A 20,183-nucleotide genomic window follows, 5' to 3' on the forward strand; every position below is an offset into this window, starting at 1 on the left:
CCTCCCCTTCACCCTTCTACAGCCCTGCGACCACCCACCCCCATTCACCCCAGCACAGCCCCATCCCACCCATACACCCACCTCTACACAGCCCTGGTCCCTCCCCTTCACCCTTCTACAGCCCTGCGACCACCCACCCCCATTTACCCCAGCCCAGCCCCACCCATACACCCACCTCTACACAGCCCCGGTCCTTCCCCTTCACCCCTACACAGCCCTGCGACCACCCACCCCCATTCACCCCTACACAGCCCCAGTCCCTCCCCTTCACCCTTCTACAGCCCTGCGACCACCCACCCCCATTCACCCCAACACAGCCCAGCCCCACCCATACACCCACCCCTACACAGCCCCAGTCCCTCCCCTTCACCCTTCTACAGCCCTGCGACCACCCACCCCCATTCACCCCAACACAGCCCAACCCCACCCATACACCCACCCCTACACAGCCCCGGTCCCTCCCCTTCACCCTTCTACAGCCCTGCGACCACCCACCCCCATTCACCCCAACACAGCCCAGCCCCACCCATACACCCAACCCTTTGCGCTAACACAGCCCAGCCCCACCCATACACCCACCCCTTTGCTCTAACACAGCCCAGCAACCACCCACCCCCATTCACCCCAACACAGCCCTGTCCCCACCCATACACCCACCCCTACACAGCCTTGGTCCCTCCCCTTCACCTCTACACAGCCCTGCAACCACCCACCCCCATTCACCCCAGCCCCACCCATACACCCACCCCTTTGCCCTAACACAGCCCTGCGACCACCCACCCCCATTCACCCCAACAGCCCCGTCCCCACCCATACACCCACCCCTACAGAGCCCTGGTCCCTCCCCTTCACCCTTATACAGCCCTGCAACCACCCACCCCCAATCACCCCAACACAGTCAGCCCCACCCATACATCCATCCCTTTGCCCTAACACAGCCCTGCAACCACCCACCGCCATTCATCCCAACACAGCCCAGCCCCACCCATACACCCACCCCTTTGCCCTAACACAGCCCAGCGACCACCCACCCCCATTCACCCCAACACAGCCCTGTCCCCACCCATACACCCACCCGTTTGCCCCAACACAGCCCTGCAACCACCCACCCCATTCACCCCAAAACAGCCCCATCCCCATCCATACACCCACCCCTTTACCGCAACACAGCCTTGTCCCCACCCCTACACCCACCCCTTTGTCCCAACAAAGCCCTGCAACCATTCACCCCAAAACAGCCCCATCCCCACCCATACACCCACCCCTTTACCGCAACACAGCCCTGTCCCCACCACTACACAGCCCAACCCTTCACAACCCCAGCACCCCTCTGATCCAACACAACCCCATCCCCATCCGTACACCCCTACACAGCCCTGTGACCACGCACCCCTCTGACACAACACAACCCTGTCCCCACCCATACACCCATCTCTTTGCCCAAACACAGCCCTGTGACCACCCCTACACAGCCCTACCCCTTCACAACCCTGTGCCCCACACACAGACTCACCTTACCCCCAGTACAGCTCTGTGCCCCCAAATACAGACTCCCTCACCCTGACACAGCTTTGTCCCGCAAATACAGACCCTTTTACCTCCCAACAGTGTAGTGTTCCCCATAGGCATCCTCACCCACAACATAGCCCTGCGCCCCCTGCTCCTTCATCTCAACATAGCTCTGTGTTTCCCCCCACACACACACCAACCTGTGCCTGTGCCTGTGCCACCTGCCCCCAATACAGCCCTGTATGACACCACCCAGAAACCCTCACTGCAGCAGGACATACACCCCTCCCCTACAGAGCCCTGTGCCGCCTCTATGCGCCCAGAAAACCCGCTTCTCAACACAGGTGCAGGAAGTACGGTTGCTGCCGCACCCCCTGGCTTGAAGTGGTTCCCATCATATACAGGGTTTACAGTTTGATTCAATGGCTCTCAGCACTAGCACTATACACATTGTTTCAGCACCTCTGCTTCTCAACATGTTTTGTCCTTGACCCCTCTGCTACAGTCCTTTGACCCCTCCCCACGGCCCTGTGTCCATTTTACCATTCTCAAATCCCACACACAAATCCCACATATCTTCCTCAGACCCACTCTTGTTTCCCCATCCCCCATCACATAACCTCCCCCATACTCAACTCCCCACCAGAACCAATCATGTGTACAACCCTCCTGCACATGTCTGTTAGCCCCTTCCCCGCACACTCCCATAGCTCTCAAAATATAATCCACTCAGTATTCCTGACCCTTCCTCCTCAGGATGTGTATTACCTCCTCATATCTACTCTTCAGTACCCTGCCCCACAACACCCTTTTACCCCTCCCCAGGAGAATAAATTGCTTTGTAATTCCTCATTCAACTCCACTCCCCTGCATGCTCCTAAAGTCGTAATACACCCTTATACCTGATATGGGGCCTTCTTCTGCGCCACATACCTCTCTCTCCAGAGGAGTGCTTTCGCCTCTTCATTCCCCATCTTGCCATGTACCCATCCATGTCCCTACCCGCTATCTGTAGCGCTGCAGGCAAGTGCCTACCCCCACAGGGGCTATGTGGCACACAGAAAGATCCCTGCGTCAATTAATTAGTGGCTGCGTTTACAGGGCTCTGGGCATGTGAAGGGCACCACATTAGTGCTAAGTATACTTATTGCCAGCTAAACTGACTGTGTCATAAACCTAGAACTTGCAAATCACAGCATCCCCCTCCCCTTCAGCCAACAGACGCATCCACATTTTGCTACTCCACACCACTTCAAAAGATAACCTCTCCCAGACTACCAGCACACCTCCCTCGAAATCAAAGGCAGACACACACACACACCCCTCCCCTAAAACTAAGCAAGATTATCTATACCCATATGAAGATACCCAAGTGTGTTTGTTAAGGGGATGCTGTTCTGCTGCTTTCCAAACCAACACAAACAGCAAAAAAACAAAAAAGAAGAAAAAAAAACCACCTTCCCTAACCCACAACAGCCTTGCTCCACCTCGGAGCGGTCATTTCCCCCCGTTTCGAATGCCCCCGCCCGTCTCACACACACCTACCCAACAGTTACTTCCCAAATCCCCAGGAACCTCCATCACAGCATAATTGTCCCTGTCAATAACCAGATGCCAAGCCTCAGCACCTGCCACATACCCAGCTAGCCACACTTACCCGTTGCGCTCACATGCACAGGGAGCTCCAGCACCGACCAACAACCAGATGCTCAGCACTGTAATAATCTAGTCCTTGTACCTTTACTAAGGGGGGAAACATGCCCCCCTGTTTAGGAAAAGCCACCCACTCCACCCTGATTTGGGGGAGGCTCTGAGCCCGCTGGGTGCCTGAGAGTAACAAGGCTGGATGAGGTGGGGCACTCACTGGGGATCCATGTCTGCTCCAACCTACTCTGCGTGATGTTTTCCTGGGGCAAGCAAGTGGGCACCGCTATGCTGCGAGCCTGCGAAGGGGAATGGCACCTTCCCTATACGCTGGTGGCGAAGGTGTGTGCGTGGGTGGGGGGCTGTGTTGTTATGGATTTGGAATGTGACGTTTTGGAGATAAAAAGGCGCTCCGCCCTCCCCCAGCTGCAGAGGGGAGGGGGGATTTGTTATGGTTTGCAGTCCCGCTCCTCTAAATTTTTTTTTTTTTTTTTTTTTTTTGGCTGGCGGCAAAGGAGGTGGGAAGGGGGATTGTGTGACCGCTGTGGATCTTATCTGCGAACCGGAGAGGTGGGATGCCAGGATGGAAACAGCCTCCCCCCCCACCCCGCCCCCTCCTTTCCTCTTCTGTTTACCTCAAGTTCGAATTTTATCTGCGCAACATTAGCTGGAATGCGGACACTGAGGGGGAAAAACACACGCACAACCCGGCCGCTCCAGAGAAGCCATGTGGCATGCAGCCATGCCACACACACACACACACAGCCCTCCTCTTAGCAACACAAACATGGCGCAATCGCCTTTATTTTTAAATTCCCACCTCCCCCCCTTACCCAAACGCCTGGCCCCATGGCTCCCGACCCTGGCCCAGGGTACGGAGACAGAGAAAAGAAGTTAAAAGGAGACTAACATGCGAAACAATCCCACCCCGAACCAAAACTCACATTAAAACTATGCCACAGTGAAATGACACCCTTCCTCATTTAAATATCCGGATGCAAAATTTAGGACGAACCCCCCCCCCCCCTCCGCATACACACACTACATCTCCCAAAACAAATCTCTCTTGAGGCGCTTTTAAGGACTATAAATAACTTACCTTAAGATGATCCATGTGCTGGCTAAGCTTTCTCGCCTTCCCCGCACCGCGACTCCCCCCCACCCCCAGCAAAGTGGAAGAAAAATAAAAATAAAAATAAAACCAGGTAGTTTCCAGATCTGTTCTTTCATATAATTTCCTCTTTCTTTGGATGGTGGGGACTCTAGAGACAGGTGCAATCCCAGCTGCGCTGATTAAAAGTTGTTCTTCCTCCTGGCCTGAGAGGGGTGGGAGGGGAACAGAGGGCCCCCTCCTCTCTTTTCCAAGTCCGCTCTCACTCCTGGACGGAGCTGGGCTCCTGTGCGCAGAAGGATGCCCCGCAGTTTCCTTCTCTCTCTGCCCCCTTCCCAGGCACTGTGTATGTAGCCCTGGGCTCCCCTAAATGCTTTCCTCGCTACAATGTTGTTTCATTATATCATGTCCATCATGTGACACCGAGAGGCCTCTCTATGGAAACTTAAAGGGGACTCTCACGTGACTCTGCAGCAGCCGCGGCAAGATCAGCCGTAGCAGCGGCAGAACACCGTCGCCTCCAGTCTACCAAACCCGCTTCACGCCAGTTCAGAGGGGCTCCCTGTTTGGCAGCAGGGGCGGCAGCGTACAAAGCAGTGACTACACCCATCCTGCCTGTCCAAGGTAGAAAGAACGGCAGCTCCTGCTAGTCAGAAAAGCCACTCGCTGTGAAATGATTTCTTAGTGCTGCCTCATTTATTCCTAAGCAGTGACAGCTTCCTAATATCAGATGGGCTCAGTTGACAAGTGGAAGCAAGTTTTTTTGTTGTTGTTGTTCCCATTATACTGCCTATGCTGCAAGCTCAGTTTGATCTCGGAAGGGGAATAATCATAAATCATAATTAATAAGCAAACAGGCTATATTCTTTCTGCTTGCTACATCATCACCAGCACTAAAGAATGCAGAATCAGAATGTAGCCTGTTCATTTTCTGGATGACGCATCAGCCAGAATACAATGCAGCTTTGCTCTTCTGCAGCTAAATTGGGTCTTCGGTGCTGACAGTAGCAAAAACTTGTTTGTGTCTGTAAAACTAAGCAGATGTGACATGGAAGATGTAGGCAATACCAGTGTGCATTTATAAAGGGTTACTTTATGGCTGTAAAACATTATTTTAAAACTGCAGACATGACCAGATAATGAAAAATTATGTACCATTTAATTCTGTAATTATATTAATTTTGTAAAGTAATTTGTGGTTCATTTGTGTAAAAAAAAATGCCCTATAAAACACAGTGAATAGTTACGTATACTTGGCTGTATTGTACATGCTACTGCATTTTATATACGCACATATTTATATTATTTCTTGACCATACTATTTTATAGAGAGAGAGGGGACCATTTAAAATTCTGTGCAATTATCTGCGTTCCATCTATTTAATATGTTATTCTTTAACTCCAAATCCTCTCTCCAGCCTGTGTACATTGGGGATCTCCTACAGGGCTGGAGAGAAGGGATTCTGCATACAGGCCACGCAGCTTGCAGTAGAGCAATTCTGAGGCTGCTGTTCTGATCTCAGTGCTGAAGTTGCCTCTGCTCTGCTTATGCCCCAATGGTGGGAAGCAGGGGTAGTCAATTATTTTTTGTCAAGGTCCAGATTTCTTGGTCAAACTAACAGTCAAGGTCCAGGCCTCTGCACAGCTCCCCTCCCCTAACCTCCGATTGCCCCCCCAAGCTCCCCAATCGCCTGCCAGCTCCCCATGCCCCCTGCCCAAAGAGTTAGATGACCTTATTTCCAACACTGAAAATGGGATGCATGGGGCTGGCCTGAGTCACCTGGTATTGCTGCTTCTCCCAAAAAACATCTCTCTGTGCCCCCAACTGAGCCAAATAGCAGAGATGGGTGGGAGGGAAATGGATATGGGCTGGGATCTGGGCAGCAAAGCAGAGTGTGAATATGTGTGACTATTTTGGAGCAAGGGCCAGGAGGGACCAAGGAGACTCCAGATAGCAGTCCTGGGGGCATGGGGAATGCTGGGATGTGGCAGAAGCAGGTGACTGGAGGCAGACTGGGGAGGGAAAAAAGGCCAGTTGGCAGGGGAGGGGAGGTGGAGAGAGCTCCAGGGACTGGCCCCAAAGCATGGGAGTGGGGAGGACATGAAGCCAAGGTGGGGGGCTCCGGGAACTGCTTGGGGGTGTGGGGCATGAGGCTCCAGGGTGGACAGTAGGCTAGGGGATAGGGAGTATGGAGGAGAGGGGGCGGTGGGCTCCAGAACCGCTCAGAGCACAAGCATGGCCCTAGCTCAGCTTCAGCCCATGCACAGAGGAGTCATGTAGCTGTGGCTAGTGAGGCGGGGGACACAGATGAAAGGTTCTGGGTGGTCACATGCCTCCCAGATTTCTCGAGACTCCTGAGAAGTTGGGGGAGTTGCACTGTATGTAAGAGAGCAGTATGGCTGCTCAGAGCTCCGGTATGAAACTGCAGAAAAACCTGAGAGGTCTCTGGATTAAGTTTAGAAGTGTGAGCAACAAGGGTGATGTCGTGGTTGGAGTCTGCTATAGACCACCAGACCAGGGGGATGTGGATGAGGCTTTCTTCCAGCAACTAACAGAAGTTACTAAATCGCAGGCCCTGGTTCTCATGGGAGACTTCAATCACCCTGTTATCTGCTGGGAGAGCAATACAGCAGTGCATAGACAATCCTGGAAGTTTTTGGAAAGGGGACAATTTCCTGGTGCAAGTGCTGGAGGAACCAACTAGGGGCAGAGCTCTTCTTGACCTGCTGCTTACAAACCAGGAAGAATTAATAGGGGAAGCAAAATTGGATGGGAACCTGGGAGGCAGTGACCAGGAGATGGTCAAGTTCAGGATCCTGACACAAAGAAGAAAGGAGAGCAGCAAAATACAGACCCTGGACTTCAGAAAAGCAGGGAACTGATGGGCAGGATCCCCTGGGAGAATAATATGAGAGGGAAATGAGTCCAGGAGAACTGGCTGTATTTTAAAGAATCCTTATTGAGATTGCAGGAAGAAACTATTCCGATGTGTAGAAAGAATAGTAAATATGGCAGGTGACCAGCTTGGCTTAACAGTGAAATCCTTGCTGATCTTAAGCACAAAATAAAGCTTACAAGAAGTAGAAGACTGGACAAATGACCAGGGAGGAGTATGAAATTATTGCTCAGGCATGCAGGAGTGAAATCCGGAAGGCCAAATCACACTTGGAGTTGCAGCTAGCAAGGGATGTTAAGAGTAACAAGAAGGTTTCTTCAGATATGTTAGCAGCAAGAAGAAGGTCAAGGAAAGTGTGGGCCCCTTACTGAATGAGGGAGGCAACCTGGTGACAGAGGATGTGGAAAAAGTTAATGTACTCAATGCTTTTTTTGCCTCTGTCTTCAAGAACAAGGTCAGCTCCCAGACTACTGCACTGGGCAACACAGTATGGGGAGGAGGTGACCAGCCCTCTGTGAAGAAAGAAGTGGTTCGGGACTATTTAGAAAAGCTGAATGAGCACAAATCCATGGGGCCGGATGTGCTGTGTCCGAGGGTGCTAAAGGAGTTGACGGATGTGATTGCGGAGCCATTGGCCATTATCTTTGAAAACTCATGGCAATCCGGGGAGGTCCCAGATAACTGGAAAAAGGCTAATGTAGTTCCCTTTTTTTAAAAAAAGGGAAAAAGGAGGATCCGGGGGACTACAGGCAAGTCAGCCTCACCTCAGTCCCTGGAAAAATCATGGAGCAGGTCCTCAAGGAATCAATTCTGAAGCACTTAGAGGAGAGGAAGGTGATCCAGAACAGTCAGCATGGATTCACCATGCGCACGTCATGCCTGACTAACCTAATTGCCTTCTATGACAAGATAACTGGTTCTTTGGATGAGGGGAAAGCAGTGGATGTGTTATTCTTGAACTTTAGCAAAGCTTTTGATATGGTCTCCCACAGTATTCTTGCCAGCAAGTTAAAGTATGGGCTGAATGAATGGACTATAAGGTGGATAGAAAGCTGGCTAGATCGTCAGACTCAACAGATAGTGATCAACGGCTCCATGTCTAGTTGGCAGCCAGTGTCAAGCGGAGTTCCCTCAGGGTCAGTTCTGGGGCTGGTTTTGTGCGGTATCTTCATTAATGATCTGGAGGATGGCGTGGACTGCACTCTCAGCAAGTTTGCAGATGACACTAAGCTGGGAGGAATGGTAGATAAGCTGGAGGGTAGGGATAGGATACAGAGGGACCTAGACAAATTAGAGAATTGGGTCAAAAGAAATCTGATGAGCTTCAACAAGGACAAGTGCAGAGTCCTGCACTTAGGACTGAAGAATCCCATGCACTGCTACAGGCTAGGGACCGAATGGCTAGGCAGCAGTTCTGCAGAAAAGGACCTAGAGGTTACAGTGAACGAGAAGCTGGATATGAGTCAGCAGTGTGCCCTTGTTGCCAAGAAGGCTAATGGCATTTTGGGCTGTATAAGTAGGGGCATTGCCAGCAGATTGAGGGATGTGATCATTCCCCTCTATTCGACATTGGTGAGACCTCATCTGGAGTACTGTGTCCAGTTTTGGGCCCCACAATACAAGAAGGATGTGGAAAAATTGGAAAGAGTCCAGCAGAGGACAACAAAAATTATTAGGGGCCTCGAGCACATGACTTATGAGGAGAAGCTGAGGGAACTGGAATTGTTTAGTCTGCAGAAGAGAAGAATGAGGGGGGATTTGATAGCTGCTTTCAACTACCTGAAGGGGGGTTCCAAAGAGGATGGATCTAGATCTCAGTGGTAGCAGATGACAGAACAAGGAGTAATGATCTCAAGCTGCAGTGGGGGAGGTTTAGGTTGGATATTAGGAAAACCTTTTTCACTAGGAGGGTGGTGAAACACTGGAATGAGTTACCTAAGGAGGTGGGGGAATCTCCTTCCTTAGAGGTTTTTAAGGTCAGGTTTGACAAAGCCCTGGCTGGGATGATTTAGTTGGGATTGGTCCTGCTTTGAGCAGGGGGTTGGACTAGATGACCTCCTGAGGTCCCTTCCAGCCCTGATATTCCGTGATTCTATGAGAAGCAAGGAGGCAGCAGTCTCCTTGGCAGCTGTGTCCGTGGTGCAGCATGGATAGGGAAGAAGCTGCAGGGTGGCCGACTGAGCTCCTCCTCCTCTCCCCGACATAGGGCTGCTTCACCTTCCCTGCTGCTGGAATCCCACGCATTGCCTCTGCTTCCACTCCCAACTCATCTCAGTGGGTAGTCTGCAAAGCAGGTTGCAGTGCTAGGACTCCGGCAGCAGGGAAAGTGAAGCAGCCCCATGAAGGGGGTCAGGGGAGGAGGAGCTCAGTGCTCCCTCCTCGCTCTGCATGGGCACACAGAGAGCGCCGCTGCCAAGGTAAGTGCAGTCTCCTCGCATCTGGGCATACCCTCCAGAGGTATCTGGAGAAATGGGGGAGGCACATGACCCTTCATGCCCCACCCATGTGCCATCTCCGCCCCCACTGTCCAAGGTGGGCTGTACAGCATACAACGGGTGCACACTCCCTGTATGGGCTCCCCAAATTCTGCTCCCAACACAATGGAACCACACTGTTATTTAGGACAATAAACAAGGCCTGAGAGACACATCCTCACAGCTTTATGTCATCCTATCAGGCATCTTATCAAAAACAACGAGGACTCCGGTGGCACCAGTTGAAAGTCTCTGTCTTTGCTACTAAAAAGTTAAGTGAACAGAAACCGTGCATCATTCACCTGTTACGGCTTGCATTTAAATTTTCATCTCAGTTACCATTTTTGAGTATGGACCATAATTTTGAGAGTCTTTAGGGTATTTTTAACTCATTCAATATTTCATAGAATAATGTGGGTTGAAAGAGACCATATAGTTCATGAATTGATGCACACATATGTACCCACTGCTCACTAATGGATAGAATTAGAACAACTCAACAGGGTGTCACAGGCCCTATACTGGTAAGTAATGGAGATTCTCCTCTGAGTCATTTGTTGAGTGCCTGTATTTTTGGATTAAAAATATCCAAGCTCTGTCCCTTCTACCAACATGCAATTCTAAGTGGTGATGGTGTGCAGTGTAGTACTATGTTGCCACGGATTTGTTACAATATTTTTTGGTGTCAGATGTTTTTATTCATTCATTACAGAAAGTGGGGAGCTGAGTTAGAGATTGTGTTCATGACCTGAAGTAAAAGTTTACAGTGAACAAAATGAGGCGCAGTTAACCACACCTCTCTCAGTGGATCTAAACCTTTCCAGACTATTGTACCCCTTTTAGGAGTCTGATTTGTTTTGTGTACCTCCAAGTTTCACCTCTCTTAAACTAGTTGTTTACAAAATCAGACATAAAACGAGATGCATGGGGCTGGCCTGAGTCACCTGGTATTGCTGCTCGCAAAAGTGTTACATCACAGTGTTACTGAAAAATTTCCAACTTTCTCATTTTACCATATAATTATAGAATACATCAATCAGAATATAAATATTGTACTTACATTTCAGTGTATAGAATATAGAGTAGAATAAACAAGTCATTGTATGAAATTTGAGTTTGTACTAATCTTGCTAGTGCTTTTTATGTAGCCTGTTGTAAAAAGGCAAATATCTAGATGAGTTGATGTACCTCCTGGAAAACCTCCGTGTACCCCGAGGAGTACGTGTACCCCTGGTTGAGAACCACTGACCTAGATGGCCCATATTCTTCCCGCTTGTTGTCCCACTAATCTTTGCCTTTCACTCCAATCTTCTCAGGCTGCCTTGCTCTCTTTCTCTTTCTCCTTCTCCTTCACTCTCCCCAGCTTGTCTCTATTCAATTTTACCCTTGTCAGGTCCCAGCTCCACCTTCCCCCAAGTTCTCTCTCTTCTATTTTTCCCACCCCACATAGCTCCCTTCTATTCCATGTTCCTGTCCTTGTCCTTTTTTCAGAGGAGATTGTTAGAGTTGTGGGTTGGGGCGGGGGGAGTCATTTTCTAAGACTGCTGCCAGAGCCACTCTCTTTTTAGGCTGCTACTGCTGCTTTTCTGCTGTGTCATGGAAAGAGAGAGGTATCTGGTCACAAGAACCAAGGGAGATTTGGAGGCTGGGGAGAGAAACATTAGCCAAACAGAATCTCTTGCAGCAGGTCTGAGCTCTTTTTGTCATATGGAATCACTGATGTGGATGTACATGCATCCAGTGATCCAGTGCTAGGTGTGGGATAGAAAGAGAAGGCACCCCTCCCATTCCAGGCACTGCTCATGAGATCTGTTGATGATGTTGGGAGCTTTTCAAGCAGCAGACTAGGAGCAGCAGGAGTAAATGATTCATAGCCTGAGAGACACATCATCACAGCTTTATGTCATCCTGTCAGGCATCTTATCAAAAACAACGAGGACTCTGGTGGCACCTTAAAGACTAATAGATTTATTTGGGCATAAGCTTTCGTGGGTAAAAAAAACCCACTTCTTCAGATGTTGTTTTTGTGGATACAGACTAACGAGGCTACCCCTCTGATACTTATCAAGCCAAGGCAGTTAAGATTACAGCTGAGCTGTAAATAGCAACAATACTTTCCTGTTTACATTTTTTTTATTGTTTTTGCAACACTTCTTTTGAATTCTTGCAGTTAGGATTTGGATCTAGGAGAGATTCTTTCTCCCCACAAAAATTTTGTTTGTTATAAGATCTTTCCAATCTTAGCTCCTTACAATTAAACCCATATCCTTAAGCTTTTGAAAAATGTGAGGTTTACAGATGTCTCTCATCTCCTCCATTCCAAGTTTCCATACTATTACCTGGAAAGGCACAGTATGTCTTTGAGACAACTTGAATGACAGAGATTTTTAAATACACACACAGGAAAATCCTTCATTGTGTGACTTTGAGGGATTTTTACTGCTGGCTTAAACCCAAACACAGGGAGTCTCCCTGTAAATGAATGAGTCATGGCAGATCTCTGAAGAACAGTACTGTTTAGTGACATGACTTAAAAATAACAATGGCAAGTTTAATCTCTCTGTTGCTGCTGGATACATTTACACATGCCTTTGCCACAGCTTCCTATGGAACACTGAGACAATGCAAGGAATTATAGGACATTATTGGTTCTATCAGGTTGCTCCATGCAAATTACTTTGTATGGCCCCAGTTCTTCAGTTAGATCCATGTAGGCAGATCTTTGCACCTGTGCAGAGCCTCAGTTAGGTCAGTATGGCATTGCCAAGCATGGGCTGCCCATATGGAACCAATGGCAGGATTAGGGCCTGTATCATTTCACAATAAATTAATTAAAGGGATTCTTGCCAAAATAAAAACCAATCTCTGTTCCTGTGTGATTAAGGCTATGTCTACATTAGCACTTTTGTCAGTGTAACTTATGTCACTCGGAGTGTGAAAAACGCTGCGTGACATAAGTTACACCAGCAGAAGCACCGGCGTGGACAGCGCTCTTCTGCCGACATAGCTACCGCTGCTCTTGGGGGTGGTTTAATGATGTCAACGGGCGAGATCTCTCCCATTGGCATAAAGCGGATACATGAGAGATCTTATAACAGCACAACTGCATCAGTACAGCTGGGCCCCTGTAAGCTCTCTAGTGTAGACATGGCCTAATATGTCCTAAGTTTTTAAACTGTAAGAATTGTTTAAAATGTTGTTCACTTTTCAACATTTAGGCTTTCATTTTTGTTTGTACTTTGTTCGTCCTGGACAATGATGCTAAACTTGTTGGTTTCACTTCTCTTTCTAGTCTGCTGAGCTGTCTGGTTCCCATGAATGAGCATAGTGCAGTTACATTTAAGTTCACAGCACTAAATGAGAAAGATTAATTCCAAAAAACTGTGCCGAGTAATATTTTTTTCTTTTCTAGTTTCATTAAAACATGACCATTTCCATCAGACTTTGGATGTACAATATGTTGACTGGGCCCCCACAACACAACCAATTTATGAAATTGACACAAATAGCTTAGGAAATCCAAAATGTTCTTGTTCCTAAAACACTGGATGCTGACAGAATAAAATAAAATAAAGTTTTGTTTACATGGACACCATCAAATTAGACCTGAATAAAGACTGGAAGTGGATGGGTCACTACAGAAACTAATCTATCCATACTAATTTCTCCCTACTGTTACTCACACCTTCTTGTCAACTGTTTGAAATTGGCCACCCTGATTACATTACCCTCATTACCACTACAAAACTGATTTTTCCTCCCTTGGTATTTTACTATTGAGAATAGCCCACTTCCACTTTAATTGAATTGTCTCATTAGCACTGACCCCCCCACTTAATAAGGCAACTCCCATCTTTTCATGTGTTGTGTATATATACCTGTCTACTGTATTTTCCACTCCATGCATCTGATGAAGTGGGTTTTAGCCTATGACAGCTTATGCCCAAATACATTTGGTATTCTCTAAGGTGCCACAAGTACTCTTTGTTGTTTTTGCTGATACAGACTAACACAGCCACCACTCTGAACACAGTGTTTGTTACTCAGGTTTCTAAGATGATGCAGCAGGAAATAACAAATCTGACATGAACAAAACATGAAAATGTAACTCAGCAGCTATTCATCGACTGATAAGGAAAAATAATCCTTTAACTATCTCTCAGAGAATTTTGATTCTCTGTCTTCCATTGAACTGCCGAGTCCTGATCCAGCAAACACCATTGGGACCACTCATCTGCCTGTAAGTACTCGCAGGCTTAGGGTCCAATCATTTAGTGAGGGGTAATTTTCCCCTCAGATGCAAATTCCTGTACTGGTCACGATTTATACAGTTAAGAAATCAGCCGTTAGATGGATGCTCAGACACCATTATAAAATACCTGACTGTTCTAGAATGCCTAATATGACAGAGCACTACACAGTTGCTGAGTCATTTCCACTGTTTCCATTGTAGAGTCAGCTAGTTATTTGGTTGCCTCTGTGATTTATTTGGGCCTTATAGACTGTAATAGCTGGCGGGAGTCATTTTTTTAAGTGTGAGAATATGATTGTAAAAGTATAAAAACTGGCAGGGTGATTCTTATTATTCGTTATATTGAAGTGCAAAGTTAAAATCAGGAAATACTTTTAGCTCCTTATTTTTCGGAAATGATTAGCTTTGAGGTTGGTGTCTGTGACCACAGGCACCCCTGTATTCATGCCTGTATCTATTGGGTGTCTGGGAAGTGGGTGGGCCAAAGCCAGCCCTGGGAGAGGTTTAGAGGCAGGAAAAAAAGCCCAAGCTGATTGGGGAAGGAGCTACACCTGGGGCATGCCCCAATCAGGGCAGCTGGGCCTTATAAGAAGGCCAGGGCAGCCAGAAGCTGAGAAGGGTCTCTCCTCTAGCTGTGGAGGGAGTCTGGTCTGGTCTGGTCTGGTCTGGTCTGGTCTGGTCTGGTCTGGTCTGGTCTGGTCTGGTCTGGTCTGGTCTGGTCTGGTCTGGTCTGGTCTGGTCTGGTCTGGTCTGGTCTGGTCTGGTCTGGTCTGGCCTGGCCGCAGGTACCTGGGAGTGAAGCAGGGCTGGGGAAGAGCCAGGGGAGCTCTAGGGTGGTGACTCCCCAGGCTGCAGGGCCTGGTTCCAGGCCCACAGATGTACTGGGTGGTAGAGGAAGGCAGCAGGTCAAACCCCCTTGCCTGTCATGGGTGGCTTTTACACTGCAGTCTGCCCCAGTGAGTGGGCTAGGTGAGGACTGGCAGTAGCCCAGACTGAGGTGAGATGGGGGTAGTGGGTGGGGGTTCTCTGGGGAAGGGAGACCTTCAGAGAGTGTTGGGGTATTGCCAGGGGGCAGCATGTTAGGGAGAACAGGCACCATGGTCCAAGAGAGATGCAGGGGCTAGCTGTGGCAGATCACCAGCCTGCAGAGTATGCTCCAGGCTGGAAATCAAACTAATTCCCTGAGAGACCAGCAGGAGGTATCATAGAGGTGAGTCTGCATGCTTACAATGCCCTACACACTACTGCAATAATATTTATATAAAATATGCTTTGTGAGGTATCAAGTGAAAGCTAATAACATCCTGGTTATTAATATCACTGTAAAATGCATGTTCCAACCTTGCTTTTTGAAGTTATGAATTCCCTCCTGTTGCTTCTTTCTAGAACAAGCTTAAGACAAGACAGCCCAGCCTAGCCTAGGTAAAGGGATAAATAGGTCTGTCCTAGACAAAGGAATATGGGATTACTTCAATCTATGTATTAGTTGTAAACAAAGCTATCAAGACAGTGGGGGCTAGCCTGAGCCTGAACTCAAGAAACAGAGAATTAACATGGCTCCTGCACCCCAGAGAGATTCAGGAGTCTGAATCCCCGGGATGTCTTCCTGACTTTTAGGACAAAATATCTCTGGGAATATAAGGAATAGAGAAATTTCATCTTTATCCTTCACCTTAAGGAGACAAAGAAACCAAGCAATTTGAGCTCTGTGATACATCCTGGCCAGGCTGTCCAGAAAAAACTTGGAAAGGAGACTGGGGGTGAAATAAACCATCTTGAACAAAGATTGTATCTTGCTAGATTGAATTTTAGATGCATGTTTTCACTTTTATTTGCTTGCAACCATCTCTACCTTTATCTGTTTTATTTGGTATCACTGAATCCATGCTCTTTTTTGTTAATAAACTTGTTATGATGTTACTATAAACCAATTCAGAGCTGTGTTGAAAGGGAGGGTGTATTTACCCCAGTTAAATTGTTAAAGAATCAGTGCTTAACAGAATAACAAAAATGTTATCTCCTTTGCATGCACAGTGGCAGTGCATTGCGAAGAAACATCTCTGAGGAGCTCAAGGTCTGGAATTCACTCTTACCTGCTAGGCAAGATTTAGTTTGGGAGAACCTTGAAGAGTTTGCTGCTGAGACAGACTGGTGTGGCAGGGAGCTGATGCACAGTCCAATCATTAGCAAAGGTCACACTTGCTGAGGCAGAGAAGTAACATAGTGGCATGCTGCCCTGGGTATACCCAGCAGTGTGTTACATTGGCATAGTTGGCAGGAGGTGCACACAGTTTGATTCACTGTGGGCATATCTACACTATACAGTTAAGGTGATTTAATTTAAGTTGACATCTAACTGCCTCAGTAATTCAGTCAGGTGTGTCTACACCATGCTTATTGTGTTGGTGGTGTGTCAGCAGTAGCAGCATGTGCAGTGATGCACACAGCAGTGCACCTTGGGTTGCTATCCCACAGTGCAACTAGCCACGGGGAGTTTTGGGAAGAACTTGCAATGCCTCATGGGACTGAAACATTGTCACAGAGGAGAATGGGAACATCGTTTCAACCTCCCATGATGCAGTTGTTTCCTCCCTCCTTCCCCTGATATCTACTGCAAACAGCCCATATTTTTCCCCACCTTTTTTTGAAAGCCTGGCTTAGTTGGGTGTACACCATAGCCTGAGAAGCATGGACCCTGCTCAGCTGTGCACTGTTTTGAGCATTACAAACACCTTGTGCCTTATCCTGCAGTATTTTCAGAACTGAGACAGAAGCCACCATGCAGAACATTGCGATGTCATTCAAGCAGCCCTGCTGAAAGCCATAGAATGAAACAAATCCCAGGTGCTGCTGACTGTCGTGCAGCAGCTGAATGTGGTGGAGCACCATTTCTGGGTCCCGGGAAAGAAGCACTGACTGGGGGGATCACATTGTGCAGCCATGGGATGATGAGCAGTGGCTGTAGAACTTTGGAATGTGGCAGGCCATTTTCCAGGAACTTTGTGCAGCTCTTTCCCCAGCCCTGAAGCACGGCAACACTAAAATGAGACCTGCTCTAACAGTGAAGAAGCAAGAGGTGATCATGCTGTGGAAGCTTGCAACACCAGACTGCTACCTGTCAGCAGGGAATGAATTCAGAGTTGGTAACTCCACCATGGAAGCTGTTGTGATCCAAATGTGCAGGGCCATTAATCAGCTCCTGCTGAGAAGGGTAGTGACTCTGGACAATGTGCTGGACATAGTGGATGGTTTTGCTGTGATGGGGTTCCCTAACTGCCATGGGGCAATAGATTGCATGTATATGACATGGCATGTCATACCATACCCTCCATTGTATCAATTTTCCTCTACCTCCCCTTCCCTGCAACACCTTGTGCTTGGAATAAATAAAAAGTATTTCATTCTCAAAATGTAAACTTCTATGTACAAACATAAAGAACAGGAAAATAACTTACCCTTGGGCAAACTGTGATTAAAATTGGGAAGGGAGAAACCAAGTCAGCTTGTCTGTGCAGAGCCTGGGTCTAGTACGAAGTTGCTTTTTTAAAAATCACTCCCCTTATGACACAGGTGCAAGCCAGAATATAATCAGTATCCTTAGCTATTCAATGAAGGGTTTGCTGTTCCAGTCAGGGTGAATATGGGCCAGTGGCATGGGCATCAGGCCTTGTGCTGCAACTTGTGGCAAACCTGTATCGAAAGTAATTTGGAGGGTGCTTTGAGACCAGGGGCCAGCGTTAACCCTCCCAAATTGCTGTCTGTCCAAGGCAGTTCTGGGAATGGGGAGGTGGGGGGTGGGGATTTTGCAGCCATGAGAGAACACAGAAAGCCCATCCCCCGCTTCCCTTAACACTGCTGGTAGAAGTCACCCTGGGCACTCAGATTCTGCATTCAATGCTGATCCCTGCCAGCCAAAACACTGGCATGTTGAGGAACCTGGAAATCACCATGGGTGGGGTATCACATGCACTATTGCAAGGAGGGCCAAACCATAGCTCAAGAGCCATATGCAGCTCTTCCACAGTTAAAGTGTGGCTCAGGGAGACCCCCACACTCCCCCCAAATTCTCCACCTACCAAACTGCAGGGGAACTCGGGACCTCTGCCTTGCAGCAGGGTGGTGGGGTAGGGGCTTCTGCCCAGCAGGGTTAGGGGGGTCTCAGGGCTTCAACCTCATGGGGCGTGCCTGCCGGGGCTTGGGGCTTCAGCTGGAGCCTCCCATAGGACTGGAGCCCCAAGCCCCGGCAGGTATGCCCCAGCTCTCAAACTTTTGAAGATTGTTGTATGCAGCTCAGAGGATCAGTAAATTTGCCCACCCCTGCTCTGTTTGCGGCACAAGCACTTGTAATGAAAACTTGCACCGTCTACCCTAGGTGACCCTATGTGATATCAGTCTGCCGAGGGTGACAGAAGTGGCAAGGAAGCAGATACTGCAAGTGTCAGGGTACAGACCTGATCCTTATGCAGCTATGCTGTGTATCACAATGATTCCAGCTGAGTTAATACTGGAGTGGCATGGGAAAGTGTCTGAGCGTGGTGGAAGAAATAAGGCAGTCCTCTCCAGAAACCACCTGCAAAGGATTGTAGAGTACGTCCATGAAAGTTTCCTGGAGCTCTCCATGGAGGTTTCCCAGGCCGTCCCTGTGCGCATAAAAGGCTTTTCCACGGGTCACCTTCTGTGTAGCCACTGCTCCTCACTTTTTGTTCATATTAAACATAAAATATAAGAGCATGTAACCCCTACAGCTTGACTGGAATTGCATGCTCACAAGAGGTGCCTTCTCAGGCTTCATGCTCCGCCATCATGCTGTCCTGCAACTGGCTGGACTGCTCCAGGGTTAAAAATAGCTCCTTGCTCTCAGGGAGAATGGATCCCCCGCTTGCTTGTCTCCTATTCTGCTCCTCCTCCTCCTTCCTCATCCACAATGTTCTCCTCATTGTTGCCTGAGGTGGCCCGGGACTCAGACTCCTAGGAGATGTCCATGCTGCGTTTGGGGGCAGTGGTGGTGTTGCCTCCGAGAATCACATGCAGCTCACTGTAGAAGTGGCATGTCTGTGGTGCAGAACCAGAATGCCTGTTCTCCTCCCTTGTCTTCTGGTACACCTGCAAAGTTCTTTAATTTTCACGTGGCACTGCTGCATGTCCCTGCTGTAGCCCTTCTCCGCCATGACCAGGGCTGGCTTTAGGCCAATTCCCCCGATTCCCATGAATCGGGCCCCACGCCTAACAGGGCCCCGCAGCATTCAGAAGAGGGGCCCCACAAGGTAAGGCCCCGGAAGACAACTGCTGTTGAGGAAGGACCCTCCGCCGTAGTGCCACCGGAAACAGTGGCAACCGATTGAGCTGCCACCAAATTGCCGCTGCTATCTTTGGCTGCAGCTCTATCGCTGCCGCTGTCTTCGGCAGCAACTCTTTCGAATCAGGCCCCGCACATCCTAAAGCTGGCCCTGCCTGTGACCTGCGCAATGTTTTCTTAGATGTCTACATTTCTTCAGCTGGATTGGAGCTGTCCCTGCACAGACTCTTCTCCCCACAGACCAATAAGATCCACCTCCTGTGTACTCCAGGCTGGAGTGCATTTGGGGTGTCGAGTCTCCATGATCAGCTTGGTTGAGGAGCTCTCTACACTGATCAAACAGGAAACAGGAATTCAAAAGTTCCCTGGGCTTTAACAGGGGAGGGGCTGTTTCCTGTGTACCTGGCTGCTATGCAGCAGAGTTGAAAACAATCTCCAGAGCGGTCACAGCAGAGCATTGTGGGACACCTCCTGGTTGCCACTTCAATCTACTTACACAACACTGCATCTACACTGCCTCTCTGTCGATCTATCAACATCAAATAAAGCGCTACGCCTCTCATGGAGGTGGATTAATTAAGCTGATGATATAGGTGAGTTAGGTTGGTGGAAGGATACTGGTAGTGTAGACGCATACGTTATTCAGTTGCCATAAGGTGGCTTCTGTTAGCCTAAGTTTCTAGTGTAAATCAGTCCTGAGGTTCACACTTCCAGCACTGATAAACTTGTTTTAAGTGATTCTCAAGTGAAGAGGCTGGGCACAGTCAAGAAATGTTAGTTTGTTTTCTGTTTGCTTATTTTGGTGTGGGACATAGGACAGAACCAGGGGCAAGATAAGCAAAGAACCATAGGCTAAGTTTAACAGAATGCAGGTTAGCGAGTTGTGCAAACAATGTGGCCTGTTTTATTTGCTGGGGGGGACAGATAAGATGAGAACTTTTCTCTTAAAATTTGACCAACAGGAAGAGCAGCTGAACCTACAGAAATTGCCTAGCGACTC

The 20,183-nt window shown here is 48.5% G+C and overlaps 1 long non-coding RNA gene across 5 annotated transcripts in view; it reads right to left on the reverse strand.

Annotated features, from left to right (window-relative positions):
- LOC115656796 overlaps positions 1 to 4,669 on the reverse strand; it is a 223,131-nt gene extending 218,462 nt beyond the window's left edge. For 4 of the 5 annotated variants that reach the window (XR_004001766.1, XR_004001758.1, XR_004001780.1 and 1 more), the window contains exon 1: positions 4,253 to 4,669. This is a non-coding gene — a long non-coding RNA (uncharacterized LOC115656796). Of the gene's footprint in view, positions 1 to 3,166 lie in introns of all 5 variants that reach the window. The other variant, XR_004001769.1, reaches the window with a different exon arrangement.
- Positions 4,670 to 20,183: the final 15,514 nt, after the last annotated feature.

This window comes from Gopherus evgoodei, chromosome 1 (assembly GCF_007399415.2).
Source record: "Gopherus evgoodei ecotype Sinaloan lineage chromosome 1, rGopEvg1_v1.p, whole genome shotgun sequence".
Classification (NCBI taxonomy): Eukaryota; Metazoa; Chordata; order Testudines; family Testudinidae; genus Gopherus; species Gopherus evgoodei.